At 40.2% G+C, this 24,746-nt stretch overlaps 1 protein-coding gene across 5 annotated transcripts in view; it reads right to left on the bottom strand.

Annotated features, from left to right (window-relative positions):
• The window catches only part of pcgf5.L (polycomb group ring finger 5 L homeolog), a 58,433-nt gene that overhangs the window by 22,366 nt on the left and 11,321 nt on the right, over positions 1 to 24,746 (bottom strand). For 3 of the 5 annotated variants that reach the window (XM_041568755.1, XM_018225325.2, XM_018225327.2), the window contains exon 1: positions 5,780 to 6,064. The gene's annotated coding sequence lies outside the window, so the exon portion shown is untranslated. Of the gene's footprint in view, positions 1 to 5,779; positions 6,065 to 12,989; positions 13,068 to 19,223; positions 19,334 to 24,746 lie in introns of those variants that run through there. The other 2 variants (XM_041568754.1, XM_041568756.1) reach the window with 2 other exon arrangements.

Below are 24,746 nucleotides of genomic sequence, written 5' to 3'. Positions count from 1 at the left end.
TTTCAAGCTATTTTTTGTGTACTTCGACTAGGGGATAGTCCAAATTCAATTTGAATATCGAAATTTATCATGTATTGTCTCTGTAAAAATTTGACTTCGACCGTTCGCCATCTAAAACCTGCCGAATTGCTGTTTTAGCCTATGGGGGACCTCCTAGAACCTATTTGGAGTCAATTGGTGGACTTTGAAAAATTTTTGAGGAAAAACTTCAAATCGAATTCGATCGAATGCACTATTCCTTCAATTTGTACAATTCTAATTCGGCCCAATGTGGACCTATTAGATAAAAAAAAAACTTAGACTTTATTTCGGTTGGTCTTTTTGAATTCGAATTTCGAAGTTGATAAATATGCCCCTAAGTAATATGGTCCATTAAAAACACCTAAAAAACACTGATGTCTGAACAAATCAAGGTTGATAAAAGAGACTGCAGATTCTTTTACAAAGCAGCAGTTCCCAGCACAGCTCACCGTAGTTCGAATTACAAAGCATTGCGCGGTTGCTAAAAATACAAGCAACCAGGGAGATTTTTTTTTGCATTTGTTTTCGGCTCTTGCAACTCACGCGTGTACTGAATCAGTAATGCGGGTATATTTAGAATGATATCAGCAGCTGTAGAAATGACAGCACGTCAAAGCAGATGGATGTGGTTGCGAGGTTTTTTAGATTTGCCTTATACAAGACACCCTGTTACAATAAATGCACTCATGTTTTCCATAAACACGGGCAAATATTTACTACTGATACTGGGGCTTTAACTCCCCTCCTTTTCAATATAGTCATAACAAAAGCAGGGGAATCCTGTGATGTCATAGGGAAAGCCCCATAGAATTACAGACCTCCGTCAACAGTTTCCCACTATCATTACTTAGCTTTATACATTATACACAACACTTTCATTCCGCAGTTGAATACGATCAACTGCTTTTGTTTGCATATGAAGCAATCTAGGACAGGTATGGAATCCATTATCCGGAAACCTGTTATCCAGAAAGCTTCAAATTACAGGAAGGCCGTCTCCCATAGAGTTGATTTGATTAGAATAATCCAAATTTTAAGAAAATATTTCCTTTTCTTTAATATTTCCAGCCTATAGGGTTTATTTAATGTTTACATGGTTTTCTAGTAGACTTAAGGTATGAAGATCCAAATTACAGAAAGATCCATTATCTGGAAAACCCCAGGTCCTGAGCATTCTGGATAACAGGTCGCATACCTGTATAATTCATTCTTATTGGAAGCAAAACCAGCCTATTGGGTTTATTTAATGTTTACATGAATTTCTAGTAGACCAAAGGTATGAAGATCCAAATTACAGAAAGATCCATTATCCGGAAAACCCCACGTCCCGAGCATTCTGGATAATAGGTCCCATGCCTGTATAATTATTATTGGAAGCAAAACCAGCCTATTGGGTTTATTTAATGTTTACATGATTTTCTCACCCCCACCATTGGCCCTGAAAGTCAGGTTCTCTGCTGGTCCCTTGGAGGTTCTGTCTGTCACTGTATGGGACTTATTATCCAGAAAACCCATAATCTGTTTAGCTCCAAATTGTGGCTTTGTGTCTCCTTTGAATTTGCACTTTGCAGTCTCTGAGAGATATTGGTGAGGTACTGTTAGCATGCACTGGTAAAAGCTGTGTGTTTGCTTCAGGAAGACTATTATAGTTTATATCGGTGCTGTCAAACTTCTGTGGCACTGAGGGCCGTCATTTTTCTGGCCTATGTGGGGGAGGGACCATAATGGAAGCCAGTGTTGACCACTCCCTGTTTTATACCACACCTACTTAAAACTACACCCATGTTACCTACCACAAGAACTTTTAAGACCATGTCCACACTAGCGCACCAAAAAAACAAATGGTTGGTGCTCACTGCAGGGATATCACTTATCACTCACATGTGGAACAAGTTTACTATGTCATATTAAGACATACTCTTAAATCCATATGCCTCCTCTTCCCCTTGGATAACACAGCACCCCCAGCACATGATTAAACACCCTGGGGACCCCTAACAAGTATTTCCAAATGCTAACATACCCCCAACAGATTTACCTCAGACAGAGTATGGCACACACAGAGATCATAGGGCAGGCAGAGTATGGCACACACAGAGATCATAGGGCAGGCAGAGTACGGCACACACAGGGAGCATAGGGCAGGCAGAGTATGGCACACACAGAGATCATAGGGCAGGGACAGTATGGCACACACAGAGATCATAGGGCAGGGACAGTATGGCACACACAGAGATCATAGGGCAGGCAGAGTATGGCACACACAGAGATCATAGGGCAGGCAGAGTACGGCACACACAGGGAGCATAGGGCAGGCAGAGTATGGCACACACAGAGATCATAGGGCAGGCAGAGTATGGCACACACAGAGATCATAGGGCAGGCAGAGTATGGCACACACAGAGATCATAGGGCAGGGACAGTATGGCACACAGGCATGAGAATGTATTCTGTGGGAAAGCACAAACAAGAAAACTCATCGTGCAGAATATCCAGATAAGTATGTCATAGCGGGCAGACTTTTATGTGGGGGCCACGGACCCCCAGTTGGACAGCACTGGTTTATATAAACAAGCAGCTGTGTAGCCATGGGGGCAGCCATTCAAGCTGCTGGAAAATAGGAGAAAAGGCACAGGTTACATACCAGAGATAAGCTCTGGCCAATACAATGGTGTTTTATCTGTTATGTGCTATGCAACCTGTGCCTTTTCTCCTTTTTTCCAGCAGCTTGAATGGCTCACCCCATGGTTACACAGCATCTTATTTATATAAACTATAGTAGCCTTTCTGAAGCAAACATGCCACTTTTCCCAGTGCATGCTGACAGTATATTGTATGTTAATAACTTTGAAACACTTTAATTTTTTGGTGTTACTGTTACTAATGTATTTTCCATGTTGATTGAAAGAAGTTAAGTACACAACATACAACATAAACCATATCCTTTGGTAATTCTAAACCAAAATCAAAGTTAAACTACATAAACCAAAAACAGTTGGAAAACCTAAAAGAACTTACATATTAATTTAACCTGGTGTATAACTGTAGAATAGCTGATAAATATAATCAAAAATTAAATTTAATTAATTGACAAAGTATTGTCCTTAAAGGAACAGTAACAACAAAAAAGTAAAGTGTCCTAAAGTAATGACAACATAAACTACTGTTGTGCTGCACTGGTACAACTGGTGTGTTTGCTTCAGAAACTCTCCTATAGCTGCTATATAGGCATGGGGCAGCCATTCAAAGCTGCAAAGGAGAAAAGGCACAGGAAACACAACAGATTATAGATAAGCTCTGTAGCATACAATGGGATTCTTCAGAGTATATCTGTTATCTACTGTGTGTCCTGTGCTTGAGTGGCTGCCCCCATGGCTACACAGCAGCTTGTTTATATAAATTATAACTGTGTTTCTAAAGCAAACACACCAGTTGTACCAGTGCAGGGCAACACTACATTATATTGTCGTTCCTTTAAAACAGGGGTCTACAACCTTTTTTGGGCCGAGGACCAAAAAAGAGCCACATTTTTTTCCAAGGAACGGGGGGTGGGAGGGGGTCAGCGGGCAATTTGGCGCGCCGGTGTCCAATTCAGCACACCGCGTTAATTGCGTTAATTTTTGCTGTTACTGTTCCTTTAAAAACAGGGTTGGATTTTCTTATTTTCAGTGTTTTTTAAAGTTAAAGTTATTAGGAGTCAGAGTCTGTACATTTTTGGTGATGGACTCCAACTCCACAGTTCTGTGAGGATCATGCAAGGGTTACCGGCAGCCTTAAACAATCCGAAAACAACAAGACTGATGCCATGTGACCGTGTAAGCAGTGATGGGAAAGAAGAAGGCAAGCCAATCAGGTAAGGAGAGAGCATGCACCAAACTGGCAGCAGGGAGGGGGAAAATTCCCTGGGATGCAAGACTGGTAAAGTTCAGGAAAGGCTGCACCAACTGTAGACAGTGATATTCTGAGACTTTTTTTTGTTCAGCCAGTTAGTGGTTTGAAAAAGAGACTGGACTATGAATAGCAGAGGGACTGGATAGAAAGATAAGTCATAAAAAGTATAAATAACAATTAAATAGTAGCCTCACATAGCAAAAGGTTTTTTAGCTGCCTGTCAGTGACCCCCCGTTTGACAGGTGGAGAGTGCCAGAAGAGGAAGGCAAATAATTCAAAAACTGTAAATACAAAGACCTAATGAAAAGTTGCTAAGAATAGGCCATTCTATAACATGGTTAAAGTAAACCTAAAGGTGAACGACCCCTTTAAAACAAGATTTTAGCATGATGTAGACATCAGTAGACTAAGACAACTTGAATATTTGTGTTTTTTAAAATATTTTTTTCTGCAACTCTCTTCAATAGAAGAGACCCTGAAATTAAAAATATGCAATTAAGGGGGTGGTTTACCTTTCGGTTAACTTTATGTATATTATAGAATGGCTAATGCTAAGCAACTTTTTAATTGGACCTCATGTTTTCTTTTTTATAGTTTTTGAATGATGTGCCTTCTTATTCTGACTCTTTCCATCTTTCAAATAGGGGTAGGGTTGCCGCCTTTTCTGCCGGTGGAGACCAGGTAGGAAACGGGGCAATGACATGGAGGGGCGGGGTTGTGACACGTCAGTGGGCGTGGCTATGAAACTGCCATTGGCCAATCGCCGTGTCAATCATGGGGAATCCTGCCCGGTTTTCCTAATTTGGAAAACCGGGCAGGAAGCTTTGAGCCGGGCAGCCCTTCAAATTACTGGGCTGTCTGGGTCAAAACCGGACAGGTGGCAACCCTAAATAGGGGTCACTGACCCCATCTTAAAAAATGCTATCTATTTAGAACCTCTCCTATTCATGTCTTTTATTCAAATCAATGCATGGTTGCTAGGGTAATTTACACCCTAGCAACAAGATTGCTGAAACTGGAGAGCTGCTGAATAAAAAGTTAAATAAGTCAAAAACCACAAATAATAAAAAATGAAAACCAGTTGCAAATTGTCTCAGAATATCCCTCTCTACGTCGTACTAAAAGCTCATTTTAAGGTGTACAACCCCTTTGGAAGAAGTACAACAATAAACAGAAGCCGTGCAGTTTACCCAATTCTTGGATTGCTGGGAGTAGACTAGACAACAACAAGAAAAGCATTAACTAGTTGCAGGCGGAATTGAAGCGCTAATTCAAAAACCATGGACATAAATAATGAAGACCAACTGAAAAGCTGCATAGAATTAGTGTAGCAATTGCATAGTAAAATAGTAAAAGGTAGGACAAAGATAAAGAGCTCAGTGATGATTTCCCAGCTCAGATGAATAATGGGGATTGTTATTGGCAGTCCCTGAGTGAGAGGAGGCAAGTGCGATGAGGCTCAGGGCGAGTACAGGTCCAGCAGCAGCAGCAGCAATGGAAGTGCATGTTGTTCGCTGCCTGTCACTGCGAGCCCCGCCCCCTCCCCAACTCCTCACACGGGCAAATCTTCGCTGTGAGTCCGGGCTGCAGTTTCTGCTCGCTCTGCACAATCCCACATCATAACACAGAAGCGGACTGTCCTGCCTGCGGCCCTCCGGCTGCTGTCCAGCAACTCCTAGCAACCCTGGCTGAAAACTGACAGCAGCGAGGTGTTGGGAGTTCTAATTGGACAAGAGCTTGAGGGCAATTGGTGACACTGAGGGATTCAGAGAACCCGGGGATTCCCGTATGAACGCGACAAGAAAGTTATTATCCCTCTAACTTGTCCCGAGCCCCCTCCATCTCCTCGGCCCTGCCCTTTACTCACATAAGCACGAAACTTATCCCCTGCTCCCGCCGGCGGCAACGTCCCACGCCCCCCTCTCGCCTCGGTGACTGTAGCAGCAATGTGGACGCGCTGGTTGGCTCACGTCACCTGTCAACCCGAGTGCACGAGAGGTTTTGGTTCCTCACAGCTTCCCAGAAAGGATGGTGGGCGGGGGGCGGACACTGGCGCTTCCCAGCAGTAATACGCACGCGTGTCACTATTGCCGCGCTCTCCTGTCACACAAGGAAGAGCTTCAGTGGCTACTGGCGGGATCTCAAAGCTGTCGCTCACTTACATTTTATACAATGCCCCACCCAACAACACCACATGCAACTACTTCCTAGTACGAAGGAAGCGTGTGTCTCTGATCATCGACTTATCTTACCAGCGCCACATTATTAGTAAATAAAGCAACCACTGAAAATACACTGCACAGGGAGGCTTGTCCTGTCACAAATGGGACTGGCTGTGGGATAGTAGGGAGAGATGGTGCCTATAGTAACAGTAGGATAATAGTCTCTGGGAAGGGAGTGTGACTGTGGGATAGCAGGTATAGTAGGGAGAGATGGTGCCTATAGTAACAGTGGGATAATAGTCTCTGGGAAGGGAGTGTGACTGTGGGATAGCAGGTATAGTAGGGAGAGATGGTGCCTATAGTAACAGCGGGATAATAGTCTCTGGGAAGGGAGTGTGACTGTGGGATAGCAGGTATAGTAGGGAGAGATGGTGCCTATAGTAACAGCGGGATAATAGTCTCTGGGAAGGGAGTGTGACTGTGGGATATCAGGTATAGTAGGGAGAGATGGTGCCTATAGTAACAGTGGGATATAGTCTCTGGGAAGGGACTGTGGGATAGCAGGTATAGTAGGGAGAGATGGTGCCTATAGTAACAGCGGGATAATAGTCTCTGGGAAGGGAGTGTGACTGTGGGATAGCAGGTATAGTAGGGAGAGATTTTGTCTATAGTAACAGTGGGATAATAGTCTCTGGGAAGGGGCTGTGACTGGGATATTAGGTATAGTAGGGAGAGATGGTGTCTATAGTAACAGTGGATAATAGTCTCTGGGAAGGGAGTGTGGCTGTGGGATATCAGGTATAGTAGGGAGAGATGGTGTCTATAGTAACAGTGGGATAATAGTCTCGGGGAAGTGAGTGTGACTGGGATAGCAGGTATAGTAGGGAGAGATGGAGCTTATAGTAGCAGTGGGATAATAGTCTCTGGGAAGAGACTGTGGCTGATAATATACTGTGGCTGTGTGACCAAAAAAATAACCTTAAAAACTCACATTTTTGTGGAAAACACAACTCGATCTTTAATAAATCTGCCCCTAAATAAACCCAACACAATTGATTTGCCATCAGTAGTGCCTTATGCAGCTTAGTGTAAGGATACTTGGGAGGCGACGGGGACACCTACAGCTGTATTCCTAGTTGGCTCACAGTTTCTTCTGGACGCATGTCTGTTTCTGCTTTGATGCGCACGTCCATACACACGCTTCTTTTCGGTTCGCACGTTCATCGCTCTTGCCGTGAAATTTTAATATTTAAAAGCCCCATGTACTACTTAGCATCGCCCGACTTAGGTCTATTGTACATAGTTCCTGGGTACGCTTCTAGTCTGGTTTCTCTGTTCCTTAAACCTTGTCTGTCCTTGCCGACTGCTGTATCGTTGCCTGAACCAACCTTTGCCTGTTGCAGACTATTCTTCCTGATCCTGAACTCTGTACTGAACTGATTGGTTTTGAACCTGGCCTGTTCTAAGACTACTCTTTGCTCTAAACCTTTTGTATGTTACAGTTCTATTGTCTGCCCAGAACTCTCACCTTAGGTCTCTCACTTTAAAGAAGAAGGAAAGTAATTTTGCACTTGGGGATGCCAAATGTTAGGCACCCCCAAGTGAATGTATTTGCTTACCTGAAATCCTGGGCCGGTGCTCCTATCAGCAGAAAACTGCACCGGCCCGGGGTTATTCCAGCGAGCACCACAGAGTGATCCTCTTCCGGCTTCTTCTGTTTTCTCACGGCTGCGCATGCGCAGTAGAGTGAAAAGCTGAACTTTAACTAAAAAATTTTTTTCATTCTACTGCGCATGCGTATGACCCGGGAAATAGCGATCTGTGGTGCAATTACCCTGGACCGTTGCAGTTTTCCGCTGATAGGAGTTTCAAGTAAGTATATACATTCACTCGGGGGTGCCTAACATTTGGCACCCCCAAGTGGTTAACAACTTTCCTTCTGCTTAAAGACCTGGTGGAATCCAAGTAGCGGATGGCTCCTCCTGAAGCGAAAGGCGGCTGTTACAGACGGAAGCGTGAGCCATGACCGGAACCTTGGTGTCTGTTTTGGGTTTTGGGAAACCGTATGTGGCACTTAGTTACCATCATGTACAAGGTACTAGTAACATAGTAAGTTAGGTTGAAAAAGGACACACGTCCATCAAGTTCAACCTTTTACCGTTTTATTTTAACCTGCCTAACTGCTAGTTGATCCAGAGGAAGGCAAAAAAACATAAAACATCTGAAGCCTCTCCAATTTGCCTCAGAGGGGGAAAAAATTTCTTCCTGAATCCAAAATGACAATTTAGTATGAGTTATCTTCCATAACCCTGTGTTCTCTCACTTGCTAAAAAGCCATCCTACCCCTTCTTAAAGCTATCTAATCTATCAGCCTGTACCACTGATTCAGGGAGAGAGGAGAGTTCTCACTGTGAAAAACCCCTTCCGAATATTTAGGCAGAACCTGTTTTCTTCTAATCAGAATGGGTGACCTAACATCAGCTGGAAAGGCCTACTGGTAAATAAAGCATTAGAGAGATTATTATATGAGCCCCTTATAAATACAATTTTATTATTACAGAGAAAAAGGAAATACTATTTAAAAATTTGAATTCATTAAAATGTACTCTAAGGAGATGGCCTTCGAGGCTTTCTGGATAGAGGGTTTCTGGATAAGGGATCCCATACCTGTATCATCGGACTAGTGCATGTATGTTATAAACATAATAAGAGAGGTTTTAACATATACTAGTTGCAGTTATATGCAGTTATAGAAAATTCACTGCCAAAATGGTTGCACGTGTCATTTGAAGCCAATCTAGTTTTTTAAGCATGGTTAATGCAATGAGTACAATCTCACGTTCCTTCCTTGTATCCTGTATAAGAAAGTGGTATCACAGTGTCCACGCATTTACTTGATCAGGATATTTTTTTTCTACAGCCTTTATTGCCCAGGGGCTGTGCTAACATGAAGTAGTAATTCTATTTTTAGTGGCCTGTGAATTGAGCATTGGCACTGAAATCACCCCTTCACTAGATCTTTCTAAAGGAAATGTGACATGTCAACACAGCAGTACCTTCAAATGTCTAAACTGGTTAAACAATTGCCGGCTTATTATTTTCCCATCATGCTCATTTGTTTTTGCTAGTGTTAAATTAGCTTTTACTTATAGACGGACTGAATTTGTCTGACCAGATTGCTGAAATTGCAACCTGGAGAGCTGCGAAATAAAATGTAACTCAAAAACCACAAATAATAAAAAATGAAAACCAATTGCAAATTGTCTCAGACAGTAGCGTAACTACCGGGGGAGCAGGGGGTGCGGTTGGGCCCTCGGGGCCCCCCCGGCAGCTCGCACGCCACTCGTAAATGCGGCCGTTTCCGGCCGTACGGAGGGGGCGGGCCCGGCTGCAAGTCCCGTGCCAGGGCCCGCCCCCCTCTAGTTACGTCTCTGGTCTCAGAATATCACTCTCTACATTATACTAAAGGTTAACTGCAAGGTGAACAATCCTTAAATTATTTAAAAGCAGAATAAAATGGGTTCACTGCTGTTTCACGTTCTTTCAGTGTAAAAACTGAAAATACGAAAATACGAAAATACAAATCTACGTAAACTGCAATTGTTCTCAAAAAAGCACTCTGAGCAATTTTAACTTTAAAGGGGTGTTCACCTTTAGAATTATAGAATGGCTACTTCTAATCAACATTTCAGTAGTCATTCAATATTTCTTTTTTTATAGTTTTTGAAATATTTGCCTTCTTCTGCATCTATCCAGTTTTCAAATGGGGCTCATTGACCCTCATCTAAAAAACAAATGAGCTGTAAAGCTACAAATGTATTGTTATTGCTACTTTTTATTACTCATTTTTCTATGCAGTCCCCCTCCTGTTCATATTCCAGTCTCTTATGCATGGTTGCTAGGGTAAAGTGGACCCTAGCAGCCAGACTGCTGAAATTGCAAATTGGAAAGCAACTGAATAAAAAGCTAAATAACTCAAAAACCACAAATAATAAAAAATGAAAACCTACAGCAAATTGTCTCAGAATACCACTATTTACACTATATACTAAAATGTATTTTAAAGGTGAACAACCCCTTTAAGTTTTAAAGTTATGTCGTGGGTTATATGTTCCCTGTAAATCTCTATAAGATGGAGCAGATACTATGGCTAGACCATGATTAATAAAGCAAACATAAAGCATAGTCTAGACTAGAGTTATGGAACAAATTCTCCAAGGACTTTCTATTAAAGTGGACCTGTCATCCAGACACAAAAATCTGTATAATAAAAGTCCTTTTCAAATTAAACATGAAATCCAATTTCTATTTTTTATTAAAGCATTCATAGCTGTTGTAAGCTCATTTAAAAATCTCAGCTGTCAATCAAATATTGTCTGCCCCTCCTCTATGCCCTGGGCATAGAGGCGGGGCAGACAATTACTTTCACTTTCCATTCAGCACTTCCTAGATTTCACTGCTTTCCCCCCATTCTCTTCACCATTTAATTGTGTAGCCAGGGCATGGGGATGGACATCGGGTCCCTCATTCTGGTGCACAAACAAGATTCTGAGATGATGCAAGGCTTGCCTTAATAACAGTGTGCAGAAAATGGCTCCTGCCTGCTTGCTATAATTTTGAAATCCCAGACTGAAGGAAGCAAGATTCAAATAATTTATATAGTGTAATTAAAGTTAATTTTGCTTTACTAATGTGATAAAATAGGATTCTGAATAATTTTTTTGGGTGACGGTCCCCTTTAAAGGGGAGCAATTGCTATTATAAAAATCACTAAACTGTAAGTGTTTCATAAATCTGGTTGACAAACAGTATTTTTTTACTTTACATCTGTCAATATATTTCACATTTCTAATTTATTAGTGAGTTCCTCAACCAAACTTTTTATTTCTGGGTGTAGAAGGATGCTGTGAGTCACTGACATGTCTCTCCTGCTTTTACTGGCTGATTCTAACATGAGTCAGCAATGTGCAATGCACTAGTGATTACTTATTTGTGTATATATAGAAGGAAAAATCATGGGTTGAGGAAGTGAGCTAATATTCTATAACCCAAAAAAAAAAAATACAAATACAATTTGTATGTGTTTATCATATCAGAGAAAAAGATATGTACATGCAGTAGGAAATCAGCAGCAATAGGATGTGCAAAACCAGAGCCAAAAATCATTTATAATAATACATAACAAACTTTCTTAGTTGGTTCTTTATATGCCATTATTATAAATAAATACAAGGTTCAGTTTAAGTGTGAAATGTTGAATGTAACATAATCAAGTACACAGACAAGTAATTTGATATGCTCAAAACAGAAATCTAAATGCTATAGCACTGGCACTCAGGTTCCTATGGCACTAAAAGAGTTAATCTCAAAATCACTAAATAACATCACCAACAATTCCGGGACAGCATTGTTGAACTACCAGGCGAAGGGCATTAAAGGAAAACTATATAATATAATATAGATATAATATATAATATATTGAATAAAATATTTCATATGTAAAACCCTGCTTCACGTAAATAAACCATTTTCATAAGCATATACTTTTTAGTAGTAAAATACAGTATGTGCCATTGGGGAATCATAAATAGAAAATTGCCATTTTAAAATATAAGGGCCACCCCCTGGGATCCTAAAATTTACGGTGCACACAAACAAACCATACATGTTAGGTCACATGAGCCAATTAACAGACAGAGTTACAGTATGTACTTTGCTTCACACACTTCTTCCTGTTACAGTTAGAGTTGCACTATTTCAGGTGATCTCTGAGGCAGCACAGAGACCATCAGGAAATGGTGGTTCAAGGCAAGAGATGTAAAAGGGCAATATTTACTTAAATACAGTACATATACCAGCTATCTGTTGATTCATTTTGGGGGTAAAGTTTTCCTTTAGCAACCGTATAAACAATCTACTACAGTTAATTATGCTGGCAGGAGGCACATTGTGTTGCCATAAACTCCAGTGATACAAAGGCGTAAATATTTTTTTTAGCGAAAATTTGCCAAAATGACAAGCCGCAGGTACTTTGCCAATTTACTAAAAGGCGAAGAAGACAATCATTAGTGTTTCATGAAGTTTCACCAGGCAAACGAGCATTAATCCACACATTTATCAACGTGTGAACTTTCCAATACGTTACCCTTTTCGCCAAAGTTTATTTTGCCATTTTTGAATTGATAAGTGAAGCTACATCCTCAACATTATTATGTCAGTGACATTGTATCCTGTATTCCAAAAAAGTCATAAAAAAAAGACAAAACACTTAAGTTTTTTCATATTTTGATTTGGGATTATGTTTACAAGTTATCACTGTTAAATACCATTTGAAGCTCATTTGTTTTAGCGTAGGCTCATGTCTAGGACAATAGAGGATCTTTTGTCTTTATTTTGCTTCCTTGGACATTTTTAATAATAAAAAGTGGCCACTTCCAGCTATTTCACCAACATCTCTAATAAATACATACATATGACCTGTATGTACCCGCCCTATTTAAACTGACGTAAGTGTAAGTATGTTAACAAAGTGTGAACAATATCTGCGTCCACGAAAAGATCCCCAACATAATTTGGGAGGGTCAAAATTAGAATTTGGAGATCATCTGTTCAAACTGTTCACCCAGAAAGAGTGAATTTACGAAGCAAAAATTCGAACATAGTCAGGACAGTCAAGTTCTCCTGTTCAAATATCAAAATAGTTTGTATATAAAATCATTATGGTGCTGAAAAGGGCAGCCCAAAAATGTTCCCATATAATTGTTAGGAATGGCTCATAATGTAGTGACCCCACCCTGGCAATGATGGGTGTGGCATAAATAGCCAGCTGTATTTTTAGTCACGATGACTTCCCTTGCCATTAGGTTATGATCATTACAGGGTTTGTAGTGATTTAACAAACCAATTCAGACTCACCCTACTCCCTTCTGCTTGGTGTCTCAAGCAGGACTGCAGAGGATTCAGTGTGCCTGCATTCATGCAGAGCTCCTCAAACTGCGATTATCCAGGACAAAAAAAAAAAAAAAAGAAAGAATATTGTTTTTATTTTCCTTTTAGAGTAAAATAAAAAACACTACTATTAAAACATTAAAAAGCACAGGTGGCTGCTGTGTAATGGACAGCTAACACGTTTTGGGAACACCCCTTAATCATAGGGGAAATATCGTTACATGAAAATTTTATCTAAACTTCATCTCATGGAAATAAGAAACTTATGTGTAGTCAATTAGAAATTCTGTACTATTTCTGAAAAAAATCTGAATACATTGACTGAGAGGAAAATAGTTTTTGTTTTTTTAATTAAGCAGATTTCCCCCTCATTTTTTCAGATTATGCCAGGTAATTTAAACGCTCTAGTGATCTGAAGGCAAGGCTTTATTTCAGATTATGCAATTTAATTTGAATATGCAGTATACGTTTTTGTATTTGTTTCAGTATTCAGCCAAATCCAAATTGTGTATTTGGAGCATCCCTTCTTTAAAAGTTATTTAAAGGAGAACTAACCCCCCCCATGGTGATAAGTCCCCACTTGCCCCTTCCGCTTGCCCCCCTCCCTGCCCCCCCTGCTAAGTGTTACCCCTGAATTCTGTCCCCTCTAGAAATAGTGACCGCACATGCTGAGTGAGAGCAGCGGAGCTCACTGGCGCCATCTTCTTCTCTTTGGTAATCTTCGTGAAGTGAGCGGCGTATTGGCAGATGCGCAGTTGGAGCAATCTTCCAGTTTGCAACAACTGCGTATTCGCCGAAAGAGACAGAAATTGCAGAAGGGGAGGAAGAACATACGAAGATTACCGAAGATGACGCCAGTGAGCTCCGCTGCGCTCACTCTGCATGTGCGGTCGCTATTTCTAGAGGGGACAGAATTCAGGGGTAAGAGTGTCTGGGGGGGCAGGGAAGGGGCCAATGGGGACTTATCACCATGGGGGGTTTAGGTCTCCTTTAAAATCTACATATAGCATCATCAGAGACTGTTAATTCAACAGTTAATTTCACTCTGTATTCAGATGAGACAATGTGTATTATTTTACAGTGTGATTTTTATAATTTTTTTGATTAAAACAATATAACACAGCTAGTTTTTCCTATGTATTATGCATTGTTTTTCTTGTTAGCATTTGTTGACCTGTACTTATTTGTATAAATGTATTTTTGGAAATATCACAAAACCCCTCCTTTATGACAAAAATAACCTTCACTTAACTTTTTTATGTTTTCTAAATGCAATATAAAGAAATGATTAAAAAGCAGAAGTGGAAACAAAGGAGTTCTATGAAGCTTTCTGTCCACATTGAATGTATTTAATTGAAATACACTACACCCTTGTGTGAGCTACCTAGCTCTTAAAAGAACAAAAAGGTTCATTCAGTTACTTCTTTATTCCAAGTACTTTGTACTGTTGCTCCTGGGAAACTAAATGTCTGAACAAATTCTCTTTCAGTTTTCCCAGCAGACATTCATTTTCTAATCATGTCATTACATCACCCAGACTTTTGGAGTGGAATAATCTTGCAAAGAAACACAGTCTATATGGAATGATATTATTTTTTTTGGCTTGGGTCTGTCAAGATAAAGGGTATGTTTAGAAAAAGTTACAAATTCATATAAGGGAGAATTCAATGTCTCTATAGTAATGAATTTCACAATTTGGGTTTTTCTGGTCTAAACCAAATATCATGTTCAATCAAATATTCATGTTTAAGAATTTCAACATGTTAATATAGATATTATTATTGTTATTTGTATTAATATTATATAGAATATACTATTGTGCCAACTTCATTGATTATATTACAATTTTTATTTTCTGTGTATTTTTTAAAAGTTAATAAAAAGGAAGCTTTTTTTTAAAATCAATTATCTGATTAATAATTAAAAAGAGACTGACATTTAGTTTCAGTATCTACCCACCTACTGTATATCCTTAGCTTATTCCTCTTTTTTTGATTTCTACATTCTAATCTTCCTGAAATAAGTCCCTGCTAAACCCTTTAAACATTTACTAGGGTATAAAAATGACATTATATTTCCCCACCTACACTCTCTGCAAAAAAGTTCTAATACACATATTAATTACAGTACATCTTCAAATATCACAAAACTCCTCTATTAAAAAATATTTTTAAAAAGGCCAAAGTTCATCTGCTTATTTATTGTATAATCATCTCTCCCATAAGGTTATTCAACAACTGGAGAAATGAGAAGACCTTACAGACTGATGAAAGCATAAATAAAAAATGAAAAAGTGGGGTCGGCAGCAGAGGAGGTGAAGATATTTGTGCATCAGCGCTTCGGGTGCTGCAACCCACCAATGAACCCACCCTGATGACGGGTAAGTTGTGCCACTCAAACATGAAGGCACAGGTGGTCACAAGAAAAAGCGTAAGTTCCTCATCTACTGTACACTTAAGGGCAGTGATACACCCTAAGATTCAGGGAAATTTAGTTGCCCAGCGACAAATCGAATCCTTCTTCGGGCGACTAATCTCCCCGAAAAGCCTTCCTGCCAGCTAAAATGTAAATCGACGGCAGGATGGCACCCGGAGCACTTTGTTTTCCGAAGTAGCCCGAAGTTTCCTCGTGAGGCGACTTCGGAAAACGAAGCTCTCCGAGTGCCATCCCGTCGGCGATTTAGATTCTAGCAGGCGGGAAAGCTTTTCGGGGATATTAGTCGCCTGAAGAAGAGGCGATTTGACGCTGGGCAACTAAATCTCCCCGAATCTTAGTGTGTGTCACTGCCCTAATTGTTTGTGTGCAGCTCCATGTTGACTTCAATAATGGAGCTTAGGCATATGGCAGAATAATTAACAAATATAGTAGTGGTGCACCTTCTTGCCCTCACCCAGGGCAGCCATCAGGGGGGGGAAAGGGGGGAGATTTGTAGGGGGCTCCGAGGGTAAGGGGGGCCCGGCCACGCCACACTTTCTTGATTAGCCAGGCCCCCTGCTTTCTGAGAGCTGCCGACTTAGGGAAGGCAGGGCGGGAGCACAAAAGGGGATGTATCTTCTGTTCATTACTTCCCCTTATTGGTCACTGAGTTTAAGTCCCGGTTGAGCTGCTCAGGGATTGGATAGCTGAGGTTTGAACTTCTCCTCCAGCTCATCCAATCACCATGCAGCTTTACCAGGACTTGAAATTCTGCGACCAATAAGGGAAGAAAATGCTGACACTGGAAGAAGATGCAGCCACCTGTGCTCCCCTCCTCCCTTCTGTAGTTGGCAGCTCACTGACAGCAGGTGGGCCCCACTAATGAAGTAAGTGTAACATGACAGAGCCCCCCTAAAGGTAACCCTTTGTGGTCCCTGTTGTGTGGTGGGGCCCTGAGCACCAAATTTTTTTTAAACTTCTGGGGGGGGGCAAGTTTTTTTACATGGATGTTTAAGGCAGGCCCTGGCCACCAATTTTCTTATAACGTGTGGGGGGGCCCTGGCAACCAATTTTTTTCCCCATGTGGGGTCCTAGCCACCAATATTTTTTAATGGGGGGCCCTGATCACAAATGTTTTTTTATGGGGGGGCCCTGTGCACAAATGTTTTTTTTCAATGAGGGGGTCCTGACCACCAATATATTTTTATTTTTTTATTAACATGTGGGAACCATAGCCACCAATGTTTTGTTTGTTTTAGTGTGAGGTGGGGGGTGGACATGTAGATGGGGCTTGTGGAGGGCCCGGGGGGCCCAGGACATTTTTTCGTATGGGGCCCTGCAATTTCTGATGGCGGCCCAGCCCTCACCCAACTATAATATGTTCATCATGGGCCCAGACTGGTGATATCAGAGAGGCAAAGCTTCCAGTGCACAAGGGACTTGCAATGAGGAAGAGAGAACCCAGCTCAGCTATTCATTAATGACTGACAGAAAATTGTACTACTGTATATTGTATATTGAAATTTGTATGTTAAATAGCTGAACATTCTAAACCTTATTACACTGGGAGCAAAGTACACACTCTTGAATGGACACACTAATTATGTGTATACCCTGTATTCCTGAACTATTATAGCAGTGAGTGGCATGTATATAGTAGCTGATTTGTATAGTAATAATATTTTCTCAATTACTAACTCTGTTTACCAGATCCATGAATACAATTTCTCTCTCGATTTTGCTGACAACACAATTGATGTTCCTAAAAATATTAAGAGAATACACAGCATTCTTAAAGCAAAATCAAAAATTAATATAAGCTTCATCATACTGAAATAAGAAACTTTCTGAATACAATCAATTAAAAATTCTATATAATTTCTGAAATTATCGCGTTTATCTTCACTATCCCCTTCTCAGCATCTGTTTCTCTTTATTCTGTCTTCATGCAGGAGTTGGGTGTCAGATATTCATTGACAGTTAGATCCAATATATCTTACAGGGGGGCTCCTTTCCTTGCAGATGAATTAGAGCTCACTCAAATAACTGGTTCCAGTACAAACAAAATCTAACACAATAATTGACTTTTGCACAAATCCTGCATCTTCAAGGCAAAAAGAGCCCCCCCCCCCAAAAGATATATTGGATTTAATTGTCATTCAAAATCAGACACCCAACTCCTGCATGAAGAGAGACAGATGCAGAGGGGGTACATGAAGAGTAACTTGAATGTTTAGGAAACGGTTCAGAATTTTTAATTGATTATATTCAGAAAACTTCTTATTTCAGTGTGATTAAACTTACAGTATGTTTTATTTTTGCTATAGTTCCCCTTTAATAATTAATCTGAACCAGTCAAAATAATCAAAGTGGTTGTTCACGTCTGAGCTAGCTTTTAGTATGATGTATAGAGTAATATGCTGAGACAATATGCAACACTTAGGGGCAGATTCATCAAAGGTCAAAGTTCGAAGTTAAAAAAACTTCGAACTCCGAATTCAAAAAGACCAACCAATGGTGGTCGAAGTTTTTTGAGGTCGAAGTGGGCCTTCAATTCGAAGTTTTTTTAACTTCGACCTTCGATCTCCCAAACTCCCCCAATTACCTCCATACAGGTTGTAGGAGGTCCCCCATAGGTTAAAACAGCACTTCGGCAGCTTTTAGGTGGTGAATGGTCGAAGTTTTAAAGAGACAGTAATTAAAAAAAATCCAACCTTCGAATTTCGACGTTTTTTCAAATTCGAATCAAAGTATGACTATTCCCTAGTCGAAGTACACAATAAATAGCTTGAAATTCGAAGTTTTTCACATCGAAACTTCACCTCGACCTTTGATAAATTTGCCCCTTATTGTTGGGTTAATTTTTTGGAGGCAGTAGGGGGTAAATATGGTGGAGGAATTTCAATTGGGTCAGTTTGTCTCTACTGCATTTTAACCCTTAGTTTCCAGCACCTCCTGCCAGTACTTGTCGGTTATACCTGGGATATCTCCCTGCCATTTGTTTTATAGCTTTCTAAGTGGTATCAGGTAGGTATAGAACAATGACAGGGGTTTTTTAAAAGTCAGGATTATGAGCTCAGATTTCCAATCTCAGGGGATCAGTATTTAACACTTGTATGCCAAACTGGGAGGTCATAGCATTTCGCAATTGTATATATTAAAACAGCATTTTATTGGGGAGAGAAAATCTCTCTTTAAAGGGGTGGTTCACCTTCACCACAAGGTTTAGGTTCAGTTCAACAAATTTGTCTGCAGGTATCCAAATTCCCAAGTATTTAAGGTATTTTTAAAGTATTTTAAGGTCATGGGATTTGGGGTTCCCTGTGGTTGTTTGTCTATAGGAGAGAGTACTGATTTTGACCAGACCCAAATCCGTAGGTAGTGTGAGTGTTTATTATACACAGGTTGTCGTCCGCATATATTAGCACCACTTCTTTAACTGGTCCAAGAAGCAGGCCCTCGACCGACTGAGAGGATTTGAGCCTAAAAGCCATGGGTTCCATTGCCAGAGCAAATATCAGTGGGGAAAGTGGTCATCCCTGTCTAATGCCCCTGGTTATGGGAGAAGGGGGAGAAATTGTATCTAACCTTGCCAACGAGCTGTTGTATAGTTCACAGACCCAGGTAACAGTGGAGGGGGGGAGGTATCCACTTTCCGCATAGTAGCCCAGATGTACTTCTATTCCACTGAATTGAATGCCTTTTCATTATCTAATGCTGCCACTACTCTAGAAGTTGAACTTTTAGTACAATAGAAGAATGAGAGCTAGTGATGCAGGCACTGACCTGGAACTCATACGTTTTGCGGATTCGGGTACTAAACCCACGACAACAGTTCAACAGCACTTCAGGAGCCAAACAGAGGATTTTGGAAGTTGTTTCCACATAAAAAAGACCTAAGGAAAAATTAAGATGGAATCTTAGAATAGAATCTTAGAATTCTTTAATATTGTATTAACAATAAGATGCAGAATTATGCTTTAAATGTGCAGATTTATTAATAATTGACTGATTTACTAATAATTTACCACATTAGGCTAATGCCACACAGGGACATCTCTAGTAGTCAGGGGGGATCCTGGCCCTTCCGCCGCCTGAGGCAGCTTGCTGCTGCGCTGGAGGGGGGTCCACAACATCAGCGGAGGGATCCAGGAGGCTAGCACAGAGAGCGCAATTGATATTTTCTCTAAGCCCTAGTCAGAAAGACTCCTGTGGTGATGGGATCCACTGGGGTAAAGAGGCTACTATTGATGCTCTATGGTGATTTAGCTGCTTTGGCTACATAACCCACACACAGCGGCAATTCTGGGGCTGCTGCTGACCGAGGCAGCAGCCCACATGCCAACCCCTCTCCCTCTCTGCACTTAAAAATTAACGTCAGAGCGGGTCTAAGGGGGGCACCATCACTAGTGCTGCCCCCCTTAGCGCTCTGTGCCTTAGCGATCTGTGCCTTAGCGATCTGTGCACTAGCTGAGCCGAATTTCTGGGTTAAAACCAATTACAAGAGGCGGCTTTTTTTCACCTTGCCTCATGACAGGAGCTGCCCTGCCAACACAGCTTCTGCTACTAGTGTCCAAACATTTGTATTCTATAGTTTAGCCTGTCACATAGTGCAAGTCACAGCAGAACACAGGGTTCCTGGGTAAAATAATTCAGAATAGTTGTATGGGTATGCCCAAAACCCGCTGGAACTTGTAAACTGGTCTGACTCTCCCCCTGGCCTGGCATGCTCTGATGATCCCCCCATCCAGCCACTCACTGCTGGTAAAAACCTAAGCTAGGGTTAAAAACTGGAATCCTTTAAACTATGTGACACAGCACTTTATCTAATGGCAGGGCTGCCATCAGGAGGAACAGAGGGTGCAGCTGCAGGGAGACATATTTTGTTGACCCTGAAAAGCAACATTTTGTTCTTTACAATATAGCACACGGAGGACCTGATTTTACACTTGCAGTGCACATTGCCCCCCACCGCCACCATACCAATCTATAGGGCTACTGTATCGAAGCATTGGGTTGCTTTTTGGTTGTTAGGCTTGAAACACTGGTCATTCCTGTTGCAAAATGTTCCCTTAAATACTTGTAAAAACATACTTTATAGTGGCTGTTTTTTAAATGTTTTACCACCAGAAGAATCTTGCACTTCAGTCACATACTGCCAAATGATTTTTGAACATTTTGTGCTCTTTCAATTTAGGAGAATTTCCTGGACAGTAGGGGATAGCAGGAAGGTAAGGCTTTAGGAAAAGCTGATCTTAATAAGTATTTTCTTCTTTCACTCCAAGAACAAGAAGTTTACTACAAGGTAAGTAGCCAATCTTAGCCAGTGAGTGGGGAGGCATCCAGCAAGAAAACAGTTACTAGTGAAGGAGCAAGATCAGGGTTAATGTAGTTATGTTGTTAGTGGGGTCCAGGAACAATCTCAATCAGCTGCAAAGTCAGTCCCCTAAAAGGAAAACTAGAGGAAAAGTACTAGAGGAATCATGTCCAAAAACAAGCCAAAAGTCAGTCTGCCAAGATGAGGAACCAAAAGGAAAGAAGCAAGGTCAGGATACAAAGAAATTGCCAGTTTCTTAGAAGAGGAAGGAAACCAAATAATTTAAGAACATTTTCAGGATCCAGGGAAGATCACAAGTTCCAGAATAGAAGTGTTTGCACCTACCATTTCCAAGCCTGGCTTTAGATTTTAAGGCAAAATATCCCACTAACAGTAGATTTTCCCCAGAAAACCATACAGTTTGGGAAAGCGCGCATTTTGACAAATCCAAAATAGGCAAATATGTCTTTATACAGGTATGGAATCCGTTATCCGGAAAACCGTTTTCCAGAAAGATCCAAATTATGGACCAGCTCCAATTAAGGGCCATCGCCAGTAAACTCCAATTTAAACAAATAATTAAAAATCTGAAACATGTTTTTCTTTTTTCCTGTATAAATAAAACAGTACCTTGTGCTTGTTCCTAAATAACATCAAGTTAATCATGAGGCAAAAAAATCATATTAGGTCTAATGAATGTTTAAATTATTTTTAGCAGATTTAATGTATAGGGCTAGATGCTTATCTTTCCTTATCTGGAAAACCCCACGTCCCAGGCATTCTGGGTAAAGGTTCCATACCTGTACTCCAAACTACTGAACAGTAATGCTTTCGTAAAATAATTAAAATCACCTCAAAGTTTGCAGCTCCTACAGGTCATTAGGTAACTTAAAACACCATAGATGTGAAAGCCAGGGGCCTACTGAACAGTTTGATGCCCAATGGATAAATATGCCTTTCTACTCTACTCTACTCTACTACCAAAATGAAAAGATTTTTGCAGTGCATATATGAGTGTGTATAAGTGTTTTACATGTGTGCAAAAGTATGCAAAAAAATTTTACAAAGTGAGATTTGCATAAATGTGTGTAAATGTATTTGTAACCTGAAGGGCCACTGGCAGATGAGGTAGATCTTTAGTCTATCTATGGAACAAGAAGTTGTGGGGTGGCTCAGGGGGCTGCAAGGATCAAGACAAAAAGCAGACACATCAATTGCCTAATTATGATTACCTTTTTCTCCGTAATAATAAAACAGTACCTTGTACTTGATCCAAACTATATATAATAATATAATATATAAACTATAATATAATTAATCCTAATTGGAAGCAAAACCAGTTTATTGGGTTTATTTAATGTTTAAATGATTTTCTAGTAGACTTAAGGTTTGAAGATCCAAATTACCAAAATATCCGTTATCCGGAAAACATTCTGGAAAAATAGGTCCCATACCTGTGCTAATAAAACATGGGGCCATGTATGCACTTGCTGAGAGTGGTAGCCCATAATATCAGTAAAGCACCATTTAGGGGCATATTTATCAAGGGTCGAATTTCGAGTTCATGGGAGTTATTTTAAACTGCCATGAACTCGAAATTCGACCAATTTAAGTTTTTATTAAAAATCTAATTTTGGGTGAATAGGAACGACTCACAAAATCGAATTGAATTTGAATCTAATTCGATTAGAGTTTTTAAAATTCAATTCCAGGTCAGGAAGGCTGCAAACAACTGCAAATTGATCCCAGGATGTCTTCCAAAGCTAAAACATCTATTCAGCAGGTTTAAGGTGGCAAATAGTCAAATTCGAAAGGGCCAGTGTATGATAACTTTCCAAAATCTATTCAAATTTAAAAAAAAAAAACCCTCAAATCGAATTTGAACAATTCCCAAGTCGAATTTAACAGTTTTGGCCATAAAAAAAGCTTGAGAATTCAATACGAAAATTTAATTAAGTCTAATAATTTAATTAAGTCTAATAGTCTGTTTGTCTTCTGTCTGTTCCACAAACCAAATGTTTACCCTTTATCACCAGTTATACTTATCTTATATGCATCTCATGGAAGGAGTTATTAAACAACATATTTGATTCTGAATCAGCCACCTGCTTATTCACTACTATATCTTGACTCTGATTTCAGTTAGGGTGACTACCATTTTTGAATTAAATAGAACATAAGCCCTACCAGAGGATGAACTGAATCAAAGTTTTCAAGATTGGGGACCAGATTATCGTGATGAAGTCATCCAGAGTGGTCAGTGGGTTTTTATGAAGGCCATACATTTCTTGGTGGGTCTGCATGCCTCCAGTTGGACAATCATGATGTAGTCAATGATGCTGATTTAAATTAGTTGTCTGTTGTTATTATGAGATGTTTCATTCAAATTGTTATTCTCTTCAGGTTTCAGATTCCACACTTCAGGGCAGATTTACATAGGGTCGAATATCGAGGGTTAATTAACCCTCGATATTCAACCATCGAAGTTAAATCCTTCGAATATCGAAGTAGAAGGATTTAGCGCAAATAGCTGATCGAACAAAAAACGTTCTATCGAACGATTAAATCCTTGGAATTTTAATCCATCGATCGAACGATTTTTCTTTGACCCAAAAAAGCTACCAAAGCCTATGGGGACCTTCCCCATATGCTAACATTGACTTCGGTAGCTTTTAGGTGGTGAACTAGGGGTTGAAGCTTTTTCTTAAAGAGACAGTACTTCGACTATCGAATAATCGAACGATTTTTAGTTTGAATTGTTCGAATCGAAGTCGAAGGTCGAAGTCGAAGTAGCCCATTCGATGGTCGAAGTAGCCAAAAAAACATTTGAAATTCAAAGTTTTTTTCCTCTATTCTTTCACTCGAGCTAAGTAAATGGGCCCCTTCATGTTAATAATCTGAAATAAAGTCCATGTTAGGACAAAATAAAGGGTATTTTGTGTACATTTATTGCTATCTGACATCAGACAATCATCATCAGTCATTACTTCCCCAACCATTCTACTGAGTAAGTTTATTATATTTACTTTGGGGACAGAGAGGAGGTGGTGACAGTAAAAGGGAACAATGTCTCCGGTACGTAAGTCAACATCAACAAGAAACAAATAACTGTGCAAAGATTGGAGAAAACATGGGACCATTTGGAACCAAATACCAAACATGTCCGACGAGGAGCTTTTAAGCCTGGCTTACTTCAGCCATTTGAAAAGCATATGTAAGGGCAAAGGTACACTAGCATTCTGACTGATTCTCTCCGGCTGAAGAATATTAATTAGGTGGAGAGAAGGGGATAGGCTGAAATCGACACATAAACGTATATTCTCCGCCTGTGTGCAGCTACACAGAATAAAGATTGGCTTCAAAATGCCTGCTTTTAGTTTTTCAAGTCAAATTACCTCCCAAGGCTCTCATTCTCTTGGGTAATCTCTGAAAGTATTGGAATGATGGTGACAAAATGGCATATTGTCTGCCACTGTCGTTAGGCAGAGAACAGTGGTTAACAAAATGTACATCCCACCAACTTCTACTAAATGGCAAGCTTCGATTGAACTTACACAGGGTGCTGATAGATGAACCTCTACACCATGCACTCCACCTTGAGTGCCAAGGTCAACCTGTCACTGCTCCATTTCCGTCTTTTCATTCTCTAGTATTCTGAGCAATTACAGGCAGAGAGGACTGCTATCTCTGCCAATGGTCTGCACCTGGCTAGAAAGTTAGAGACTAGTAAACACTATAAACTTTGACCTGGTTTTGGGACTACAAAGGGATAATAAAGATCCTTTCTTGCTTCAAAGAGGAAGTAAGTAGTCAAAACTGTAAGCAAATGAAAGACACACATCACTGTATAATATTGGTGAGACCACAAAGTGGTTACATAGTACATGCAATATTGCTTAATAAAACTAAGGGTTCTGTTGTCCATAGTGAGAGTAATACTGTTGGCATGATTAATAAAATATATTGTTAGTAAATAGGGATGTAGCGAACGT

This window comes from Xenopus laevis, chromosome 7L, assembly GCF_017654675.1.
Source record: "Xenopus laevis strain J_2021 chromosome 7L, Xenopus_laevis_v10.1, whole genome shotgun sequence".
Lineage (NCBI taxonomy): Eukaryota > Metazoa > Chordata > Amphibia > Anura > Pipidae > Xenopus > Xenopus laevis.
This window is presented reverse-complemented; position numbering and strand designations above follow the sequence as displayed.